Source organism: Podarcis raffonei, chromosome 15, assembly GCF_027172205.1.
Source record: "Podarcis raffonei isolate rPodRaf1 chromosome 15, rPodRaf1.pri, whole genome shotgun sequence".
NCBI lineage: Eukaryota > Metazoa > Chordata > Lepidosauria > Squamata > Lacertidae > Podarcis > Podarcis raffonei.
The window spans coordinates 41,753,953-41,775,610 of record NC_070616.1 but is presented as its reverse complement, the minus strand read 5'-3'; the positions used below and the strand labels follow the sequence as shown (position 1 = coordinate 41,775,610).

Genomic DNA, 21,658 nt, shown 5'->3' with positions numbered 1-21,658 from the left:
CTACTAGAACGTCAGGATCAACCAAGCAGAGCCAGGTGCAGTCCCGGATTTACGTATAAGCTAAACAAGCTATATCTTAGGGCCCCACTCTCTTGGGGGCCCCAAAAAAAATTAAAGTGAAAAAACTAGATGTACATTTCCAAAATATAAGATAAAAAATAAAATAAAACCTACATACAGCAGCAGTGTTTTGTGTTGTGCAGGCTCCTATGATGTAAGTAGTGGGCATATATAGCATATATTCAACACAAAAAACAGCAACAATTTGTTGTTGACAAAGGACAGCTGGACATATAAAGGGCCCCATTACCTTCAGTAGCTTAGGGCCTCATCAAACCTATATCCGGCCCTGGCCAGGTGGAAAAGACATTAAATTAGAATGAAAGGATGGGGTACCTCTAAGCTAGGGGTGGCATGTACCATTTCACTGCCTGAGGTGAAATGGAAAAGTGCTGCCTACACACACACCACTGAAGCCATATGCAGGAATACTCCCCCCCCCCAAAAAAAAAATCATCACATGAACAGCAATCCATGTGTTATGTACTGAAGTTCTCACCCTGGGCCAGCAGGGGGATACTGTAGATAGTTATGCAAATAAGGGATCAAAAGTGACATTCAGTGATTGGATAGTTTTAGAAAATTGTTACAGTTATGTTGTACTGGAGCTCTATATAAGCAGGCTGACTGAACCCTTCAGTTTAGTTCTGTTCTGTGAATAAACAAGAGCTGTTTGAAGAATCGCTGTGTCGTCTGATATGTTCACCCACAACACCATGCAAACCATAGGAAAATTATAGCACACAACCAAGTAAACAGGGTTGCAAACCTCTTTTAAAAAGGTAAGTAATTAACATGGAAATGAACATTAGACTTCTACTACATTGTGTTAGATTTCCAGAAGTGTATTTTACATTATGTGAAACATCAAAAAAATGTGAAAATTAACAGAGAAGAAAATGGAATAAAGTGCTGTCTGAATATAGTCACTAGGTGGAACTTTTAAAGGTGCAAGTTACGCAGATCATAGAATCATAGAATTGTAGAGCTGGAAGGGATCACGAGGGTCCTCTAGCCCAACGCCCTGCAATGCAGGATCAAAGTGATCAAATAAGTATGTATATGTTAAATAATTGGGAGTCAGGAACTCTTGCAGATCTTTGGCAAATCACTCAGAGGTCTACTAGTAGATTTGTGGGAATGTTCAGGGGTGCAGGAGAGGATATATTGTGAGATTATATCCTAATCCAACTTGTGCTAACAAGTTCCCAAAAATATCAGCAGAGTTTATAGACATTCCCCTTTAAGTTCGCAACGGTAACGCTTGCACAGGTTCACTAGAACCTCTATAATAATTACTCTGGTAATTTCCCCTTTTGTTCCCTCTTAAAATACAAGACACCACACAGTCTTCATAAAAGTATAAAAGAGTTTACTCACGTTCTGTTCACAATATGATCCCAGAAGGCAGACAGGCTTAAAAAGGTAAAATACATTTAGAATCTATCTTGTAGCAAGATAGTCCTTATCTCCTCTCTTGGCTGGGAGCCAAGAGAGCATCCTTAGATGTTTCCTCATGGAAGGAAGATGGCAGAGAGAGAGAGATGGCTGCCTGCCCTGTGCTTTTGTCATTTACCTGCACAGCTGAGGCCACACCCACCTCTGGTCACATGCGGAGGAAGTCCGTCCCCAGGAAGTTTACCTGCTTGCTAGACAGACATCCCTCCCCATGTTCTAACATGTACACTCTAGGAATGTTGTCATTGACTGCTCCTGTGTTTACATCCCACAAGATTGTGGTCTACCTTCTGCCCACCCCGGCATAGAGAGACAGGGTGACATTTTTGTTTGGGCTCTGGAAATAGGTTGTTTCCCTAGAGATCTGATTTGAAAGCAGTGGCATGTTTATAGCTGTGAACCTTCCCCTATGTTCAACCTCAATGCTAGTTCCAAGGACTGAAGGGAGAAGGGGCAAGAACCCTCCATGGGCCCCTGTTTCCTCAGTGAGTCTATACCCTCCATGCTATTATTGCCAGCTGCTTCTCTTCTCCATTTGCTGTGTGCTTTTCAGGCAAAAAATCAATGAGCAAACAGTCCGTGGCTCCTGCTTCTACAGCCCTTCCTTCAAACCACCTGGCCAGAGTGAGAGTCGGATGAACAAGTACATTGCAGTGGTGAAAAGGAAGAGCGGGTCCAGGGGGCCCTTGTCAGTAGACCTGGATGGCGCATGGGATCACAGCAATTGCCCACCTACCCCAGCTGTTGACACAGACCCTGCTCTGCCTGCACATTTGCAAATAAGTGCAACTATTACAAAGCACAGAGAAAATGCAGAGAAAATAAGGAATCAAATGTGATTGATAAAAGGACTGGACAATCCAGAAACTTTTATGCAGTGTGGCAAAACATTATTACATTAAAAAATCAAACAATATTAGATTATTCTCCATCGCAAGCTAGTCTCCAGGTATGGACCTTTTAAGCAACATCACTGGTAGGAATCTTTCATTTTTTGTAGGTCGATATTGTCATGAGATTTCCTCTTTGATTGATCTTCCTGTAAAAGACAGACAGACAAATTTAACTTGATTAGCGGGAGAATGCTGGTAGATAAATACCCTTTAACATTTGATGAACATGCTTGAGAATTCCATGTCATGTGTTTTGTGCTCTGTTGTTTTCAAGACAATCTTGGTGCGGCAGAAACTATTTCAAAATGCCATATGAGTGATCTCCTTCCAAAGAAGCATACCTCTTTTTAATACCATTTTAAATACTGAATTTTAAATTGTAGCCCTGGGACTTACTGGTGAAGTACAGGCAATAAATGTAACAACCACAAAAAGCATGCTGCACCCCTGGAATTCTTGGTATTCAGAGAACTGGGATGAATATAACAATATTTGAGGTTCTTTTCTATTTCCAAACACAGTTCTTTCACTTTTAATGTATGTTGTCAACTGCAGATGTTGAAGCTCATAGGAGAAAATAGTTACTGAATAGTCACGCAAACAAACTATCATCTCAAGCGAAAACCTTATATGTAGTTAGGATATCAAGCTAGACAAGTCAAGTGTGGTCTTATTTGGAATACTACCAGTCAGCCCCCATTTTCAAATGGGCCAGTGGCTGCTAAAATGTTAAAGGAAAATACCAGTTTACCATCTTCTAACAGATCAGCCTTCTACTCTCTCTCAGTGGCAATGTTTTCCTTGCCCAGTGCAAGAAAGAAGTGCACCAAACAAGGCAGATTCCTTTAAAAATGAATGCTGATTAGGAGAGTTTTGAATCTATTGGCAATGGCAAATGGATGAATGACATCATGCATTACACAACTGTGGTGAATAGCAGGATAAAACCATATCCAAAGCAATTTCACATGGTCTCTCACCTCTGACTACTTTCCTGTAAAATAAGTCTAACTTCAGTGATGATTATCTGGAAAGTGCCTTTACACATTGTGCTAAGATTCACCCGGTTTTGCAAGCTACAATAATTATGCAATCATGTCATGGCAGTTAAAGTTAAGACAGAGATAGAACAGAGAAAAGAGCACTTAACTTTAAACCTCACAAGGCATTCTTAAGCATCAAACACTGAGGTTTTTAATCGTCATAGTGAAATGAATTTTCTTCTGTAATTAGTGGAGCTGCACATCTATTTCAGTCACTCCAAACCCTTCCCATCCACCAACCAGGTATTATATTTCAACAAAGCAATTTTCAAGGGAAAGATGGCCAGTATGCTAAAAACAAGAGCAATGATTTAAAATTACCCCCCCACACACACACTTTCTTTCTTTGTAAGCCATTTTTAAAAAAACAAGCAGCACCCAGTCTTCATTCATTCTATCATAGAATGTTGTGTATACACAGCATAAGTATCAGGAGTGAGAAGCAACTGCTGTCCTTTCCAGCTGTGCCCCAGATTGCATATAATTCAATGGGGGCCACTGAGATCCAAGCCAGCCCCTCTTCCCATAGTCTTTCCCTTATTTTCCTGTACAGGTCATGTTCCTGTAGTTTGTAATCCATGAGATTTGGGTGGATTACAAATTCAATTCCCTTGTATTTCCAGAATGTATTAATTTGGAAAGAAAATACTCATTTCCCATCAAAGCCCTGAAGTGACCCCATGTAAAAAATAAAGACATTTGCACCCACTGTATTAATGCTGCAAGGGACTTTTTTATGTGTGGTTATGACCTCCTGGTGGCGGAAGGAGCGAGCGGCATTCCGGTGAGTGAGCCTGTCCTTGGCTGTGATGCTGGTTTTAGCCCTCTCACTGGTCGGAGCTGAAGGAGCTTATGGCAGAGGGATTAGGAGAGGGAGGCTGGGGAAGATGAAACAGGTTTGAAAAGGCAACTGAAACCAGTTTAGGTTAGATTGCTTTTCAAAACCATTGGGAATTTTTTTTAGAGTATATGAAGGGATTTCACTCTGCTGAAATTCATTGTTTACAACTTTAAAAAGGGACACAGGTAATTTTCATCTGTGATCTCTGCTGTGGTTGATTTCAAATACTGCGCGCATATATCTTAGTCAGGTATTTGTCCCTGAAAAGTGTTAGGAGAGGCATTAAATTTTAAACTAAAAGGAAACTGAAGAAAAATAGAAGATCAAAAAAGACTTAATCCTAATAACACAGGAACAGTAAATTGTAGACTGATGAGGGACTTTGAGAAAGTTCCCCAAAAAGAGTTTAGCCAAGCAAAATTTAAACTGAAAACTGAGAAAAATACCAAGATGGAGATTTTAAAGAGAACCAGGAGAATTAAAAATACTGGACTGGAAAAGCCAAGAGAAAATAAAGATAAATGAAGGTATGTAAAGGGGGGAATCAAGTTTTATTTACCTTTCAAACTAATGAGTATTTGGATGAAAAGAAGGAGCACATGAAAGGGTACATGGGTATGAAGTCTGCTTAAAGCAGTGGGAGAATGAGTAGGGAAAATAGAAGGCTTTTCTTTTAAAAGCCAACTAGACAAGTTGTTTCATGAATGGAAAGTTTGGGTTTTTGGTTGCTGAAGCTAGAAATGTGCATGTGGAGAAAAAAAAGAGAGCAAAGAAGACAGGGAGAGGACAAAACCGTTCCTTCTAATTTCATTTGGGCTCAGGTTGCCTTGGAAGGAGAGAAAGACAGGTAAGTTAAAAACTTGCTGAAAAGGCAAATAAAGCATTTTGAGGATGAACCTGCTGATGGTGACTGGAGAGGGACTGCTCAGGGACATGGCAAGTCCAGGATCCTGTGGGAAAGTGCTTTCTCTGAGGGAAGTTGCTGAGAGAGGCTAGAGTGGTGGATTAGGACCTGGGAGACCAGAGTTCAAATCCTCCCTCTGCCATGAAGCTCTCTGTCTCTCAGCCTAACCTACCTCACAGGGTTCTTGTGAGGATCAAATGGGGAAGCAGACGAGAACATCAACTCCACTAAGCCTTTCCAGCAGAACCTGCAAGATTACAAAAAGGGAAATGGAGCTCAAAAGGTAACTATGGAACAGGCCAGGCAAAATTACCCCTGATGTGTAACGTGATTATCTAGTGGTAATAACCATGGATTTTGGATTTTATTTTATTTTTGCTAAGCATCTTCTAGGAACAGCTATTTAGCTCATTGCTGAGACAACACAAAGCGTTGACTCTATACAAAAAACTTGGATCCTCTAGCACTGAAGGTAATATATTTAAAATACCAATTTAAAAACCAGATCTAGCAGTCAGCTTCCTTTGCCAGTAACTTCCCATCTGGAAACTAGCGCTGCAGTTGAAGGAAGGTAACTTTTAAATACTCTTGATTTGTCAGAAGTGGCGACAAGTGCAAACACCTAACAAGTAAACTTGAAATGCTACATCATAATTAAAGTAACAGTGCAGTTGCATGTATTCTGACTGAAGGGCTTCTAGGTGAGTATTTTGTGCTTGGCTGGAGAAAAAATCTCTTTTCCACCTGCAATTCTTGTGCTAAGACACTTTAAAGTCTTAACGTTTTATTTACCTTACAAACTAATTAGTCTTTGGATGAAGACTACTCAGTGATCTTTTTCAATGCAATGCTTTTGTATCAGTCTCTCCTTTCTGTATATTCCCATCTCAAAATGGAGCCTTAAACTCTGGAATATGTCTCCAGTGTGTCTTGCAAGTGGAGGATTCCAGTGGAGGGAGAACGAATGCTTGAGGAGCATTGTAGTGAGTAGAGCTGTACTGAAAGGACTGGCCTTTCCAGCAGCAATGACAAGATTACATAATCAATGGGAAACGGACAAACTATACAACAGGGCAGGCAAAACTATCACCAATAGGTAAGGTGGCTGTAGTAGTAATAACTCTAAAATAATGGCCTATGATTTCACTGACAAATGCGTTAAGGGGGTGGATTATGCTGTATCCCTCACCGCTCCATGTGCATCCCTCCCGAAGCGGCGCACTCGGTGGAAGAGGACGACCATCCCAGATTGGAGGAGTGTACCTTTCTTCGGTCAAGGGTATACGAGAGCTGTGCTCCCCTGCTATTGTGTTCCATCTGCAACTCTTTGTGCTAAGACTCTTTCAGGTTGCGGTGACTGAGACGTCAGAAGAGGCCCTATTCTGTGTCACCACAATGAGGCTCACCTGCAGGTAAGAGAGCACTTATTTTGCTCCAGCTCCTCCTTTCTTCAGGCTTCCCAGAATTCACTGAAGCAGATCTGTTCAGTTGATGAGAAAGATGCAATGTGTGTAAGAGCTCTTGATACATCAAGAAAAACCCTGCAGTGAGAGTCACCAGCACTAGGACAGTGCTGATTTAGGTAAATTCACGTTGCACCATTCAGTATTTTTTTCCAGGGTAATGTTTTTTGTATGGGTCTCTCCTTTTACTCATTTTCTTTTCTGATGGTCTCTTCGCAGTTCTCTCCAAAAGATCCTGCAACACTCAGATGAAGCCAGCTCTTCCGGCTAAGTCCCAGAAGTCACAGTGGTAAGAAAAGCTTTTTTTAAAAAAACACAAAACTTATTTTCTGCAGGATTGGTGGAAGGTGGCTGGGGACAAACTAGTGACTCTAGATTGTAACCCAACTGAAGGAGCTGCCAGACACATGAAGTCACACCTCAAATGGACAAACGAAAGGGTGAGCATTGAGCAATCTTTCCTCTTTCCACACCAAGCTTAATGGCAGAGATTTAAATCTGACTTTCATCTCTCTGTTCTGCCCCTCTAGATTAATGGCTTATCTAGCTTCAATCAAAAATGGCGGTCAAAATGGTATTCCAGGATTGAAGGACATTTGGGTGAGTATCCCTTGCTTGGCTAGGGAGAAAATCTCTGTCGTGTTCTGTCTACAATTCCTTGTGCTAAGACTCTTTCAGGTTGCGGTGACTGAGTCGTCAGAAGAGGCTCTATTCTGTGTCACCACAATGAGGCTCACCTGCAGGTAGGAGAACACTTCTTCTTTTGTTCCAGCCCTTCTTTCCTTTTGTTCCAGCTCCTCCTTTCTTCAGGCTTCCCAGAGCTCACTGTACCTGAAGCAAATCTGTTCAGTTGACGAGAAAGACGCAGTGTGAGTAAGAGCTCTTGATACTTCAAGAAAAACCCTGCAGTGAGAGTCACCAGCACTAGGACAGTGCTGCTTTAGTTGAAATGGTATTCCATGATTGACATGCATTTAGGTGAGTATTCCTTGCTTGGCTAGGGAGGAAATCTGTATTGTGTTCTGTATGAAACTGTTTGTGCTATGGCTCTTTCAGGTTGCAGAAGTGGAAGCCTTTTGCAGCAGATTTCTTCGTAACTCTTAAGTTTGTTTTTTCCCTGAGAGAACATTCTATTTTGTATGACTCAGTAGGGTAGCAATCATTTTTAAATGTGTGTATGTATACAGCATTTGCAAATTAGTCTCCTCCTTTTTTTGTTTTTAAAGCCATGTGTCAGTGGTCACTATAAGCAAAGAGGCCAATTTCTGCAATTTGGACATTGAGGGGAGGTCAGAGGGAGAAGATGGAGAGGAAGATCTGGATGCTGAAGGGGCAACAAAGTATCCGGAGCAGGAAGAACCTGTGAAAGGGAGCAGTTCAGACTCCAAGGCTGAAGCAGAGGAGAAGTGACAAGAGACTGCTGAGGAATCCAGGGAGTCTCCCTCTCCTGCTGTGACAAGCTCCCCTCCAGCCTTGTATCCAAGAACACACAGAATAAGGAGGAGAGTGGAACAGAGGCCTAAGATGCTCAGATGCTGTTTGAGACTGCTGGGGAGAGGAGGAGCCCTAGAAGGCAGGGACCGTCAGTCCTGACAACTGCTGCACAGGGGCAAGACCTACTGGGAACTGTTGCTGAGTTGTATGTTCATTTCCTTGAATAAAAAGTTGACTGAGCACTGAAAACTGCCTTTGCTTCTTCATGCTGACCTGCATCCCTGACAGCCTGGCCCTTTGTGTTTCCCCTGATCATGGGAAGTGCAATTTGACCCTAACTTTACTAGGAAGGAGGGAGGTCAAGGGCGTCCTGGTAGTTGCCCCCCCCCCTTAAAGGCTGTAGCTCAGTGGCAGAGCACATGCTTAGCATTTAGAAGGACCCGGGTTCAATTTCTGGCATCTCCAGGTACGGGTGGGCCCAACTCACAATCCCCTTTGATATGATCTCCTGATCAAAATCTTGGCATATTGCAGAGATGGCAAAATGGATGGAACTGTTAAAAGATACAAATTTAGAATATTTTAAAGAAGACTGGAAACCCTTTCTTGTCTAAGTAAAAGGTTATTATTTTCCCTATGCGAAGATCACAGTGGATCATCAGTGGATGATCATAGACATATCTCAGCCTGACTTAACCTCACAAGGCTGCTGGGGTGAGGTAGAATGTGAGCTCCTTGGAGGAAGGGCACGATAAAAGCGAAATGTAAACCTTGGTCTCTAATCGTTAACTGCCATCTTTTCTTCCTCCACAAGGAAGTGGGAATAGAACCAAGAGAACTCAAGAGGCTTGGGTTGGGCAGTGCAGAGAGGGACAAGGAGACGAGGCCATTGTCTCACTGCAGTAGTGATTCCAGGGTGCTCCCATTTATTTCAGTAGTGTTGGTGTCGGGAACCTTTGGGCTGCCAGATGTTGCTAAACTTCAGTCGCCATCATCAGTGGTCACTGCACATACTGGGGCTGATGGGAGCTGTACTTCAGCAACACCAAGCAGGTCGAGGCAGGAGATGTTTAGGATCAGAGTTTTCCTTCTCTTAGGTGGGCGACCTTCCCAGGTGGATGAGCCCCTCCTGCCTCTCACTGCCCTCTATAGCACATGCAGAAACCGCCTTTTTGATGGTTGGACCCACTCTCGGTCTCGTCTGCTCAATCAGCCAGCCAGAGCCTACCTTCACGTGCAGGGGAAGTCCCTAACTGACAGAGGGTTTGGTTTAGCTAGCCAGTCAAAGCCGTTCCTGGGATGTGGTCACTGTCACATGCTGGCAGCTTCTAGGAGCCACAGGTAGGTGGACAAAATACCCCAGAAGGAGCACAATGTGTTCCCCACTAGAGGGACAACCCAGTGGTGTAGCAAGGTCAAGTGGTACCCAGTGCGGAAAATTCTTGTCACACACACACACAGAGAGAGAGAGAGAGGGAGAGATTTTATTCTATTTTTGCCTGCAAAAATGGTTTGACTTTATTTCTTATTTTCTTACAAAGGAATGTGGATTCTGGGCCTCTGCTAACAAGTAGGTGACTGATACTTAAATCTACAGGCTGGATTGTGTTTTGGCTTGTATTATTTTATTTATATTTATTGTTTATTAAAAACTTCAAAGTGGTTTACCAAAACAAAAAACCAAAAAACACCACAGCAGTAAAATCAAGAAAAATTAACAACCCTAATTTAAAACATATAAAAGCTAAAATATTAAAACAGATTAAATTTACTTCAACTTCCTAAGCATCTGGGTATACTTGCCTAAAGAATAATGCTTTTAGCAAGTGCCCGAAAAGAGTCTAGCAAAGGCACGTGCTTTGTTGCAAGAGGCGGGGAGTTCCAAAGTGCAGGTGCTGTCGCAGTAAACAATGCAGTACAGATATTATGTGGAACCTGTAGTAGTGCTTGAAACTACTGAAGGGGAGGTTTTATTTTATTGTGATTTCACCTCACTCTGTATTATCTGAAAAGGAAAACATTTATTTAAAAAGCAGGACTGCACAGCAGCAATCTAGTCGCATCATGATCAGCAGGACTTATTCCCAAGCCGGCAGTGCATAAGATGGGCTGCAATCCCATGCACCCCTTGCATCCAACTTGTACCTAAAACTCTGCACAAGCCTGCACCAGAGAATTGTAGAGTAGGAGGGGACCCCTGAGGGTCATCTAGCTGACCCCCTGGGGTAATGTAGGAATCTCAACTAGACCATCCCTGACCGATGGCCATCTGTTTTCCCCCTCAGCCAGGACACCCAACAATGGAGACTGGAGGTGGGGGAAAAGATAAATTTTGACAATGGGGTGGATTTGTCAGGCGTGCGCAGGAACAGCTTGAAGACTTTACACAGAGAAGAACTCCACACGGGTTTCCCCACATGTAACGTAACAGGCAGGGAGCCAGCTCAGAAAGAGGGAAAGACATTGGGGGAGGGGAGGAGAAAAGAGTGCCAAAGTCTGCCCATTTGATCCTCTTTGGGATGGTGGCACTACGGCTCTGGGACCACCCTCCCCAAAATATTTACTTGTCTTCAATGTATTGTTACCACTGTTATTCTATAGTATGGATCCTTTTTCAATTAAACACTTTCTTTAAAATTAAAATGGCAGAAGTAATCAGTAGCATAGATATCAAAGGAAAGGTGAGAGGATGGTCCCTACTAGATACAAGGGAGACCCAGATACACTGCAAGCACACAGAAGTCAATAACCCAAGAGTGGCTTCTAAGTGGAGGGTTGACTGAGGACAGGGTTGGATGGAAACGTGGAGCTTTGCAGAGGTGAGACAGGAAGGGTTTGTCAGAGGGAAACTCACTTTCCCTTTTTAAGCACCAGCCAAAATCCCTTCCACATTTGCAGCGCCACCCCTGAAGTGACCCTTTGAATCCACTTGATAGTCCAGCTGTAGGCACTTGTCTTCCAGGCACACCCACTGATCCTGCTTCCTTCCTCTCCCCTTCCCACCCCCTCCGTTGTTTCCTCGCCTGCCTCCTTCCCGTCCTCTCCCCTGCCTGCCTGCCTGCCTGCCTGCCTGCCTCCTCCAGCCAGGAGTGTGCTCCCAACTTCCCAAGCCTGCGGCAAATGTCAGCCCCCCCCAGAATGACACCCGGGGCGGACTGCCCCCACCGCCCCCACCTTGCTCTGCCTTAGAGATGCGGGGGGTTGAACCTGGGATCTTCTGCATGCCTGGCAGGTGTTCTGCCATTGAGCTATGGCCCTTCCCAAGCCCTTCAGCCCTTGGCAATCCTCTCATCTACAGGCTGCGGATGGGCTCTGTCTTTTCTGCCCCAGCAGAAAGAGAGATTCAGTTCTGCAGCATCATTGCCAAGTGGCAGACAGTTAGTCCTCTCTCCACAAATCAATTAGACACATCCCCGGGAAGTGCAATTAACCCAGATACAAATGAGACTCGAAGCAGCAAATGTTTCCTCTTCCCTGTGTCTTCCTTGCAGAAACTCTATCTTTCTACAGGGATCTGCACTCCAGTTTTATCTCTCTGGCAAAGGCAAGTCGATAAAAGGAAAAGTCAAGTGCTCCAAGGAAGACACAGATTTGTGGGTGGCTGGGTGGGGGTCACATTACCTACTGAATAATGAATATAGCAGAGCAAAGCAAACAAAAAAGTTTGGTACTGAATGTTTCATTGATCACTTGAGTAGCATATGCTGCTTAAATTATCTGTCGCCACCTCCTGTCAAATCTGGCAAGTTGAGTACAAAAAAAGAAGGAGGCTGTGCTGAAATTAGAGTTGAGACCAATTTGGGGAAAGAAGGGGGTTTCCCAAGCAAATTCAGATTTGCTCAGAAAATTTCACACCTACCCACCCAATGTTATATATTTGTTAGAGATGGACATGCTTTCCAAGGCTTCGCTTGGATTGTCTTGGAAATTACACAATTTCCCCAAGGAGGGGGGGAATAGAGAAATCATACAATTTTTCACAGAATCAGCTAATCCAAAGGGCTCTCCCTGACTGCTTCCTTGACCCATGACACTCCCCCTTAGCAACACAGGAAGCTGCCTTATACTGAGCAAAATCATTGATCTATCCAGGTCAGTACTGTCCACAATGGGGGCGCCTTTTGCGTGGTTGCGTGCAGCCCCCCAGAGTTTCCCCTGGTAGTTTGGGCTGGCTTCATCCTCCCCAGGCTGGATACCTGGAGGTCTCCACCTACCTCTGCCAATCGCCCAATCCCACCTGGGGAGGCGTTGCCAGGGGATTGGCCAGGTAAGGGAAGGGACTGTCCTGCCCACATGACAGAAGATGAATCTTACCTGTGAAGTGGCAGCTGGCTCCAGAGCTTCTCACACCCTCCCCTCCCTCCACAGGTACGCAGGCACTGCTATGTCAGGGTCGCTGTTGAAGGGCTGGAAATGAATTTTTCTGCATTGGCAGCTTTTGCCTTTCCCGTAGCAAAATGTCACAACTTTGGAGGTTTCAGGCCTTGGGCGGAATCCTTTAGTCTATCTTCCTAAATGGGGGGGGGCATGAAGCAGTGACCCACGCCCCCCCTTGCAGCGGTGATACCAGGGTTCCCCGTTAAAGGGGTCTTGAGGGGAGGCATTGGCCATATGTCACTGCTCTCCCCTCCAACGGTGGTGAAACGGGGGGCAGGCTCTCTGCTTGAACATATGTTCTCCAAAGTCAACCCAATCCCCACACATTCTAGATAACCCTGAAGTCTCCCAGATCCACGGCTGGGGACTGGGAAGGATAAACACCTAATGCCTGAGCCAAGGTCTCCCTACATCTGAAACTTAATAAAGTTGTGGCCAATATCCCATAGCACATTGTCTTGACTCATTATTCCGCTCGGGAGTCGCCTGGGGTTGGGGGGACTCCACCTGTCCATGCAATGTCTGGCAGCAGCTCTCCAGGGTTTCTGATGGAGAACATTCCCATCTGAATATTGAGTTCTAGCTGGAGGTGGGAACCTGGAGTCTTCTGCATGGAAAGCCGATGCTCTACCACTGACCTTTCGCCTTCCTCTTCCTCTTCCTCTTCTCATGAGACCAAAGGCAACTGTGAAAGCCCGCAGGAGAACATTGTTTTCCATGACGATGCACACCACTGCTGTCTGCCACATCCCAGTGTGCTCTAATCAGCACACTGGAATTTTAGAGACGGAATGAGGGAGGCCTATTCAAAGGGAAGGGAAGTGTGATTGTATTCTAGGGTTTGGAAATGGCAAAGAGTGCTTCTGGGCATGGAGGGAGATATTTGGGGTGCATCTGTGGGGGGGGGGGACCTCTCTGGCTAGGATTTGTTCCAGGATGGAATAGAATCTGAGGGACTAAAATTATTGCTTCTCCTTAGAGTTAGGCTTTTTGAACCCCAGATTAGTTTCCAAGCCTGGCTTGGGTAAACTTTATCTAGATTCCCTAGAACGGTTGCATTTTTTCTTATCTCTATTTTATACCAGTTATCTTCCAAGGAGATCAGTGCACAACACAAATCCCTAACCCTCTGATATATATATTTTTAAAAAAATAAATCTAGAAATTCCCCATGGACAGTTTTCTTTTTCTTTTTCTTTTAAAGATATTTATTGAGATTTTACAAAAACATAAGTTTACGAAATAGAAAAAGGTCATATAAAAAGAAAAAGATACAAAAAAGAAAACATAGAAAAATACATAAAAATGAAAAGAAGGAAAAAAATACAAAATACAAAAGACAGATAGCTAGAAAAGAATTAAAAACAAATCCGTTTTTTGTAACTTTAAACTCATTAGCTTATTTCCTTGGCCTCCTCACACCTCCCCTTTTTGTATTCCCATTTAAATAATCAAATCAGCAAATCCTTCCCCTCTTTCGTTTATCTTAACTCTATATCTTAACATATTATAACTCTATATTTTCATCCATTATCAATTCATTTTTGCATATTCTTATTAACTTTGTTGCTAATGCCACTTGTTTTCAATCCAACATCATTTTAACATTCATTAATTTTACAGTGTTTCTGAAGATAGTCTTTAAATTTCTTCCAGTCTTCTTCCACCAACTCTTCTCCCAGGTCTCGGATTCTGACAGTCATTTCCGCCAATTCCATATAATCCATCACCTTCATCTGCCACTCTTCCAGGGTGGGTAACTCTTGTGTCTTCCAATACTTTGCAATAAGTATTCTTGCTGCTGTTGTTGCATACATGAAAAAAGTTCTATCCTTCTTTGGCACCAATTGGCCGACTATGCCCAGGAGAAAGGCCTCTGGTTTCTTCAGGAAGGTATATTTAAATACCTTTTTCATTTCATTATATATCATCTCCCAGAAAGCCTTAATCTTTGGGCACGTCCACCAAAGGTGAAAGAATGTACCTTCATTTTCTTTACATTTCCAACATTTATTATCGGGCAAATGATATATTTTTGCAAGCTTGACTGGTGTCATGTACCACCTGTAAATCATTCTCATAATATTCTCTCTTAAGGCATTACATGCCGTAAATTTCATACCGGTGGTCCACAACTGTTCCCAGTCAGCAAACATAATGTTGTGACCAATATCTTGTGCCCATTTGATTATAGCAGATTTAACCGTTTCATCCTGCGTATTCCATTTTAACAGCAAGTTATACATTCTTGAAAGTATCTTAGTTTGGGGATCTAACAGTTCTGTTTCCAATTTTGATTTTTCTACCTGGAAGCCAATTTTTTTATCCAAATTATAGGCCTCTCTTATTTGATAATAATGAAGCCAGTCTCGCACTTTATCTTTTAATTTCTCAAAACTCTGCAATTTCAATTTGTCTCCTTCTTGTTCCAATATTTCCCAATATTTCGGCCATTTGGCCTCCATATTGAGCTTTTTCTGAGCCTTCGCTTGCATTGGTGACAACCACCTTGGGGTTTTATTTTCCAGTAAATCTTTGTATCTTATCCAGACATTAAACAATGCTTTCCTGACAATATGGTTTTTAAATGCTTTATGTGCTTTAACCTTGTCGTACCACAAATATGCATGCCATCCAAAAACGTTGTTAAAACCTTCTAGGTCCAAAATGTCTGTGTTCTCAAGAAGCAGCCAGTCTTTCAACCAGCAGAATGCTGCTGATTCATAGTAAAGTTTAAGGTCTGGCAGGGCAAATCCACCTCTTTCCTTTGCGTCAGTTAATATTTTAAATTTTATTCTAGGCTTCTTGCCCTGCCAGACAAATCTGGAAATGTCTCTCTGCCACTTCTTGAAACAGTCCATCTTGTCCAAGATTTGCAATGATTGAAACAGAAATAACATTTTTGGCGATACATTCATCTTTATAGCTGCAATTCGACCCAACAAGGAAAGCTTCAAATTTGACCATATTTCCAAATCTTTTTTCACTTCTATCCAATATTTCTCATAGTTATCTTTAAATAAATTTAAATTCTTAGCAGTCATATTAACCCCCAAATATTTTACTTTCTTAACTAATGTTAAACCTATCTCCTTCTGAAACCTCTCTTTCTCAATTGGTGTAAAAATTTTCTCAAGCACTTTAGTTTTTGACTTGTTCAGCTTAAATCCTGCCACATGACCAAATTCTTGAATCAATTCTAATACTCTTTTCGTACTAGATTCTGGCTCCTGTAACGTCAAAACTAGGTCATCTGCAAAAGCTTTCAATTTATATTGTTTGGCTCCGACCTGAATACCTTTAATCAGACGGTCCCTTCTAATCATATTCAGCAAAACCTCCAGAACCGAAATAAAAAGCAATGGGGAAATTGGGCAGCCTTGTCGTATCCCTTTCTCTATCTTGAATTCCTCTGTCATCACATTATTAACTATTAACACAGCCTTTTGTTCTGAGTAAATTGCACTTATACCATTTTCAAACCCTTGGCCCACCCCCATTCCCTGAAGATTTTTCTTCATAAAATTCCAAGAAATATTATCAAAAGCTTTTTCCACATCTATAAAAATTAAAACTGCTTTGGTATTGATGTTCACTTGCAGCTTCTCCAAAATGTTAATTATATTCCTCGTATTGTCAGACAAATGTCTACCTGGGAGAAAGCCGGCTTGATCTTTATGTATCTCTTCAACTAATACCTTTTTTAATCTATTAGCCAAGATATCAGCAAAAATTTTGTAATCCACATTAAGCAGGGATATGGGGCAGTAGTTCTTAAGTTGTGTCTTTTCAGACTCAGTTTTCAGTATAAGTGTAATGTAAGCTTCCTTCCACGACTCTGGCGCCTTTTTCCCCTCCAAAATTTCATTACAGACCTCCTTTAGTGGCTGAATTAACCAGTCTTTCAGAGATCTATAGTATTTGGAGGTTAGACCATCCGGCCCTGGAGATTTACCCAACTGCATGTTCTGAATGGCACCTTCAACCTCCTGTTCTGTAATTTTGTGATTCAACATTATCTTATTTTCTTGAGAGATTTTTTGTAATCCATTTGTTCTTAAAAATTGGTCTAAATCAGTCTCTTTCTGTGGCCCTTGTGTATATAGTTGTTTAAAATATCTCTGGAAGCACTTTCTAATCTCCAATGGATTCTGTATGTTCTTTCCTTCCACATCCAAATTTGTGATGGTGTTTAATTTTTGTCTTTTTTTCATCTGCCAGGCTAGCAGTTTCCCGCATTTATTAGCCGATTCAAATGTCTTTTGTCTCATCTGCTTAATTTTCCATTCTACTTCCTGATTTATCATTTTCATGTATTGTACTTGATATAGCTTTATTTCTCTCAGAATCTCTTGCGACTTTGGTTTCGCTCTTAATTTCTTCTCTCCTTCTTTTATTTTTTCCAAGATTTTATCTTTTTTCTCATTTTGAATTCTCTTCTTTATTGCGTTCTGTTGAATCAGAAACCCTCTCATGACTGCTTTGCTTGCGTCCCAGATTACTCTTTTTTCAACCGTGGTATTCAAATTTATCTCAAAATAATCTCTCAAGATTTTTTGGGCCTTCTTGGTAACCTCTTGGTAACCTCTAAATAAGGTGTCATTCATCCTCCATCTGAAGGAACCGATTGGTGTTAGTTTCATCTCCATCTTCACCGCATTATGGTCGGAGCAGGTTTTGGGGCAAATTTCCACTTTTCGAGTCTTAGGTGCCAGTCCTCTAGTTATCCATATTTGGTCAATTCTTGTCCATGTCATTTTGGCTTCAGAGAAGAATGTTCCCTCTCTTCCAAGGGGGTTCTTAGTTCTCCAGATGTCAATCAAGTCCATATTGTCAGTCAGTTCAAAAAAGGTTTTTGGTAGTCTGCCATCTTTAGTTACAACCTGTCTCTGCGACTTATCCATATTTGTAGATACCACTCCATTCATATCTCCCATCATAATAATGTTGTAGTCCATGTAGTCAAGCAATGTCTCATGCAATTTCTTGAAGAATTCATATTTCCCCTCATTTGGTGCATAAACTCCTACAATCAGAAATTTTTCTCCTTGTGATTGAATCTCAATTGCCACAAATCTTCCTTGTTCATCTTTAAAAACAAATTTCGGTGATAGGCTCTCTTTGGCATAAATAACAACTCCTCTCTTTTTAACCTTGTCCGATGAAATAAACTCTTGACCCAATATTTTATTAATCAGTACTTTCCTGTGAAACCTCATCACATGAGTTTCCTGTAAACAAATTAAGTCCAATTGTTCCTTTTTCAATAAATGAAAGAGTTTCTTCCTCTTCTCCGGGGAATTAAATCCATGAACGTTCCAACTTAATAATTGCAGAGACATGGTGTGGTTATTCTATTTTCCTCCAACTGCTCCCAAAAGTTCTTCTTGTTCTGATGGTGGTATCGCTTTTTTTAGTTTGTCCAGTCCCAAAGGTGGTGGTACTATGTCTAGTACTCCTGATCTTAAAGCTCTTAGCTCTTCTAGTACTTCTTTTTGCAGGTCTTCTTCGTGGTCTCTCAAAAAAAATTCCTTATCTTCCACTGATCTTATTTTGAACTTTTTCCCTTTAAAGGTAAAAGATAGTCCCTGGGGGAATTCCCACCTAAAAACAATTCTGTTTCTTCTCAGTAGGGCCACCAGATCTCCGTAGTTGGTTCTAAGATCCAATAGATGTTTCGGTATATCCTTAAAAATCTCCACTCTCGAGTCCTTGATCTCCAAAGTCTTCTGGAAGTGAGCACTCAGTATTTTTTCTCTCTCTTCTTTCGTTCGGAGGGTAACCAAACAGTCTCTCACCCTGTTTTTTCTCCTTCCTCTTCCAAGTCTGAACGCACTTACTATCTTAAAGTCTTTCTCCAGCTCCAAATTCCAAAATTTTCCAAATTCCTGTGTAAGGTAGTCACTTAGGTTATCTTTTTCAAGTTCCGGTACTGCCCTGATCCTCAGATTGGTCTGTTTCTCCCTCAGCTCAATCACGGACAGAAGTGACTGATGATCCCCAATCTGTTTGCGCATAGGTTTTATTTCTTCCTCTACAGCCACTGCTTTTTCTTTTGCTTCCTCAGCTATTTTTCGATTAAACGCAGATTCTTCCAGCAATTTTTCAATAGATTCTGTATTGGAGTTCACCTTCTGTCCCAGATTATTAATGCTGGCAGTATTCCTGTCTATTTTAGTTGATTGTTCCGTAACTTGTTTGCTTAGGCCTTCCAATTTTTCATAAATTTTATTTAACACAGAAGTAAAATCCCCTTCTGAAGCCATTCCTTTTGACCCAGCTTGTGCAAAATCTTCCTCCTGTGTCACAGGAGGGCCGGGAACAGATGCTCTACGTTGCTGGGAAACTGTACTGGGCTGCTGCACTCTGGCCTTGCCCGATCTTGTTGTCCTATCAGTCATCACACTTTTGTCTATGAATCAAAGTCGGTCCCACGGTCAAGTCTTCCCGTGGAAAATCCCCGAAGTCCAGAGTGGAAAAATCCCCCAGCTGGGTGTACAGCTTCAATGTTCCTCTAGGGGGACACTGTAGCAGTCATTAAAGTTACAATAAAGAATCTTTTCCAACTTTCCTAAGTCCCCTCAAAAAAACAAGCAACAGTTTCAAGTCCAGAGAAGACCTTCAACAAGTATCTCCTTTGCAGAGTTAACCATTAAAAAGTTACATTGTCTATAAATAGTGCGACTCTCAATGCAACAGTTCTAGTGAACCTGGCAGTCCGTTCCCAGGAGTTAGATAATTGTCTCTATTTTTCCCAGAAGAAAAAAAGTCACTTTTCCCTCTTCCCCCCCCCTCCACTAACCTGGGGGGGGGGAGTTCTTTCACTTTGACGTTCGAATTTAGAACTTTAAAAGCACCGCTCTCCAGGTCTTAGCTTAAAAACGTCTTTGCTTTGATCTGTGTACAGAAACGGAAGGCGGACTTCCTGTTTACACTTTCCCACTTCAGTGCCAAATTAATCCCTTTTTTCTTCCTTTAGTCCCAATTTCTTAAACTTCACCTACTCACGGGTAGTTGTTTAGCAGCCGAATTGTCACAGGAGAAACGTCAGCGCTCTCCGGCAACAGCTGTGCGGCTTCACCCCACGGAAAGAGCAATTGACTCTCAGCACCGCACCAAGCTCCCGTTACGCTCCGGAGCCCCTTGCGGGGTTCCTTCGCAAATTCGGGGGGCGCTAAGGGTGCCCGCCGACTCCCACGTTCACAGGCTTCTCCTGCCTGTGATTTTCAAATGGGTCTCCACTTCGCCGTAGCGGACAGACCCACTTTCCGCGGAGCTTCTCCCTGCAGATTAGAAGGAGACCGCCATTGCCGTTGGCGCCGCCTCCAGAAGCCTTCCCCCATGGACAGTTTTCATGCTTTTAATATACCCCCATCCCCAATGACTAATAACACTGAAGTCAACTCTTCTTGTAGACAGACACTTGTAAGTTAAGATGTTGAACTTAGAAATTTTATGCAGTACATACCTAGTTCATTGAAAAGCTTGATGCAAGCTGTCTTGCTGACGCATCCCTTGGCTGCTCCTGGGATTATTGATAGGGAAAGAAACTCTAGATTTGTAACTGCAGAGATAGTTTCAGCCTGAGGGCTGCACTTCCTTCTGGGCAGCGTTCTGGAGGCCACCTGATGGTGCTGGCTGGGCCTGAGGCAAAAGTGGGAGGAGCAATAGATGTAAATTCTACATCTGTACAGTGGACTGGTTTCTCTCTGTCCTCCACCTAGACAAGCAAGAGGCCTCATCAGAGTTCAAGGACACATGCCAACCAGGCAAAAACACTCAAGAGCAGGGCCTGTGAAGGATGTGGCCTTAGGAAATGGAGTGTGAGCTGGGGTGAGTCCTGAAAAGAGCCTTCTCAGGCTTGAGGTTCCCTTCCCTGCCATAGGAGGCACACATATCACCTCCATATTTAAAAGCAGTCTGACAAAGAGGCCGGTGAAAACACTGTTTCCTGTTAGAATGCTGGATCTTCTTCCAATGCTTACATTGTAAAATAATGGTTTTGGGACTGCAGAGCTGATGGGAAGCTAACTCTCTCTGGCCGCTGCTGTAGGAGAAGAGACATGGGACCCCTGGGAGGCTGCACTGCCTGCCTCACCTGAAGAACAGCTTGGAAAGCGTGAGACCATCCTGGCTCCATGTATCACCAGTCAGAGAAAGGAGAAGCTGCTCCACTGCTTACTTCCTCTTCCCTTCCCCATTATTTTATTTTTATTAGATTGTCAGCCTGTGGGCAAGGATTGTTTTACAATTTAATATCTGTATGGCACTTAGGAAAAAAATAGGTACCTTAAAAGATTGTGAGGGTGAGGGTAGTTTTTATCCAACTAAGTTCTACAATGATTAGACCCATTGTAATTACTGAACTTAAGTGAGTCATGTCCATTAACTTCAATAGGTCTGTTCTGGGTAGAACTTGCATTGGATACACTGACGGAGGAAGAGGAGTGGGGGGGAGCGCACTGCCCCTGGCAGCACGATCCCAGTGGGATGCCATTGTGGCTGCCCCCCACCTGTGCTTGGCACCACGCCCCTGCAGGTGGCATGCCACGCCCCCCAGGACACACACCACACCCTGCGGGTGGTGTGCCATGCTCCCGGGATGCGTGCCAGCCCCGCCCCTACCTGCTCTCTGCCCCCCAGTGCCAGAGCATGAAGCCCTGCCACTGTTTGGATACAATCCATTGAAATTAATGGACATGTAGGTCCAGTAATGTCAACATGTCTCCTCTGAGTTGGATACAACCCCATCCTCAGCATCAGCACTTGTGCTTGGAGGTTCTTGTGGCCAATGGCTGTTGTTAGCCCTTTTGTAATGAATTTTTCTTTTGTGTCACCTAGGTAATGGAAATTGCTATGGTTTATGCTCACACCCAGGCTTCAAATATCCCAGGAATAATTAAGTATAGCACCACCATCCTTCACTGGAAGAACATCAAATCAGGAAGAAGACCAGCCTTGGAGAGGGGGAGACCATTGGCCAGAGAAGGATCAGCTATGGGAAACTTGGTTCTCCCCTCCCCACCAGAAAAAAATGCTTGGCCCCAGCTTCCCATTTCCCTCAGATGGCAAAACCAAAGAGAAGTCCAGTCTGTCCTTATCCATCGGAGCTTTTGCATTGTGCAAAAATCTGGGGAGCAAGAGGTTGTATTAAGTCAAGCCTTTGCTTGTAAACCACCTTGAGA

The 21,658-nt window shown here is 42.9% G+C and overlaps 2 long non-coding RNA genes across 5 annotated transcripts in view; one reads left to right on the top strand and one right to left on the bottom strand.

The window, feature by feature from the left end:
- Positions 1 to 816: 816 nt before the first annotated feature.
- The window catches only part of LOC128402425 (uncharacterized), a 28,249-nt gene continuing 7,407 nt past the window's right edge, over positions 817 to 21,658 (bottom strand). For 2 of the 3 annotated variants that reach the window (XR_008327685.1, XR_008327687.1), the window contains 2 exons: positions 1,784 to 2,557; positions 817 to 1,180 (listed from right to left, as the gene is read on the bottom strand). This is a non-coding gene — a long non-coding RNA (uncharacterized LOC128402425). Of the gene's footprint in view, positions 1,181 to 1,783; positions 2,558 to 19,941; positions 20,039 to 21,658 lie in introns of those variants that run through there. The other variant, XR_008327686.1, reaches the window with a different exon arrangement.
- Positions 5,117 to 7,719, top strand: LOC128402424 (uncharacterized). 2 transcript variants are annotated; one of them, XR_008327682.1, is made up of 3 exons: positions 5,117 to 5,142; positions 5,362 to 6,951; positions 7,193 to 7,719. It is a non-coding gene; the product is annotated as an uncharacterized LOC128402424 (long non-coding RNA). The 2 variants fall into 2 exon arrangements; XR_008327683.1 differs by having other exon boundaries at positions 5,124 to 5,142; positions 5,362 to 7,262; positions 7,457 to 7,719.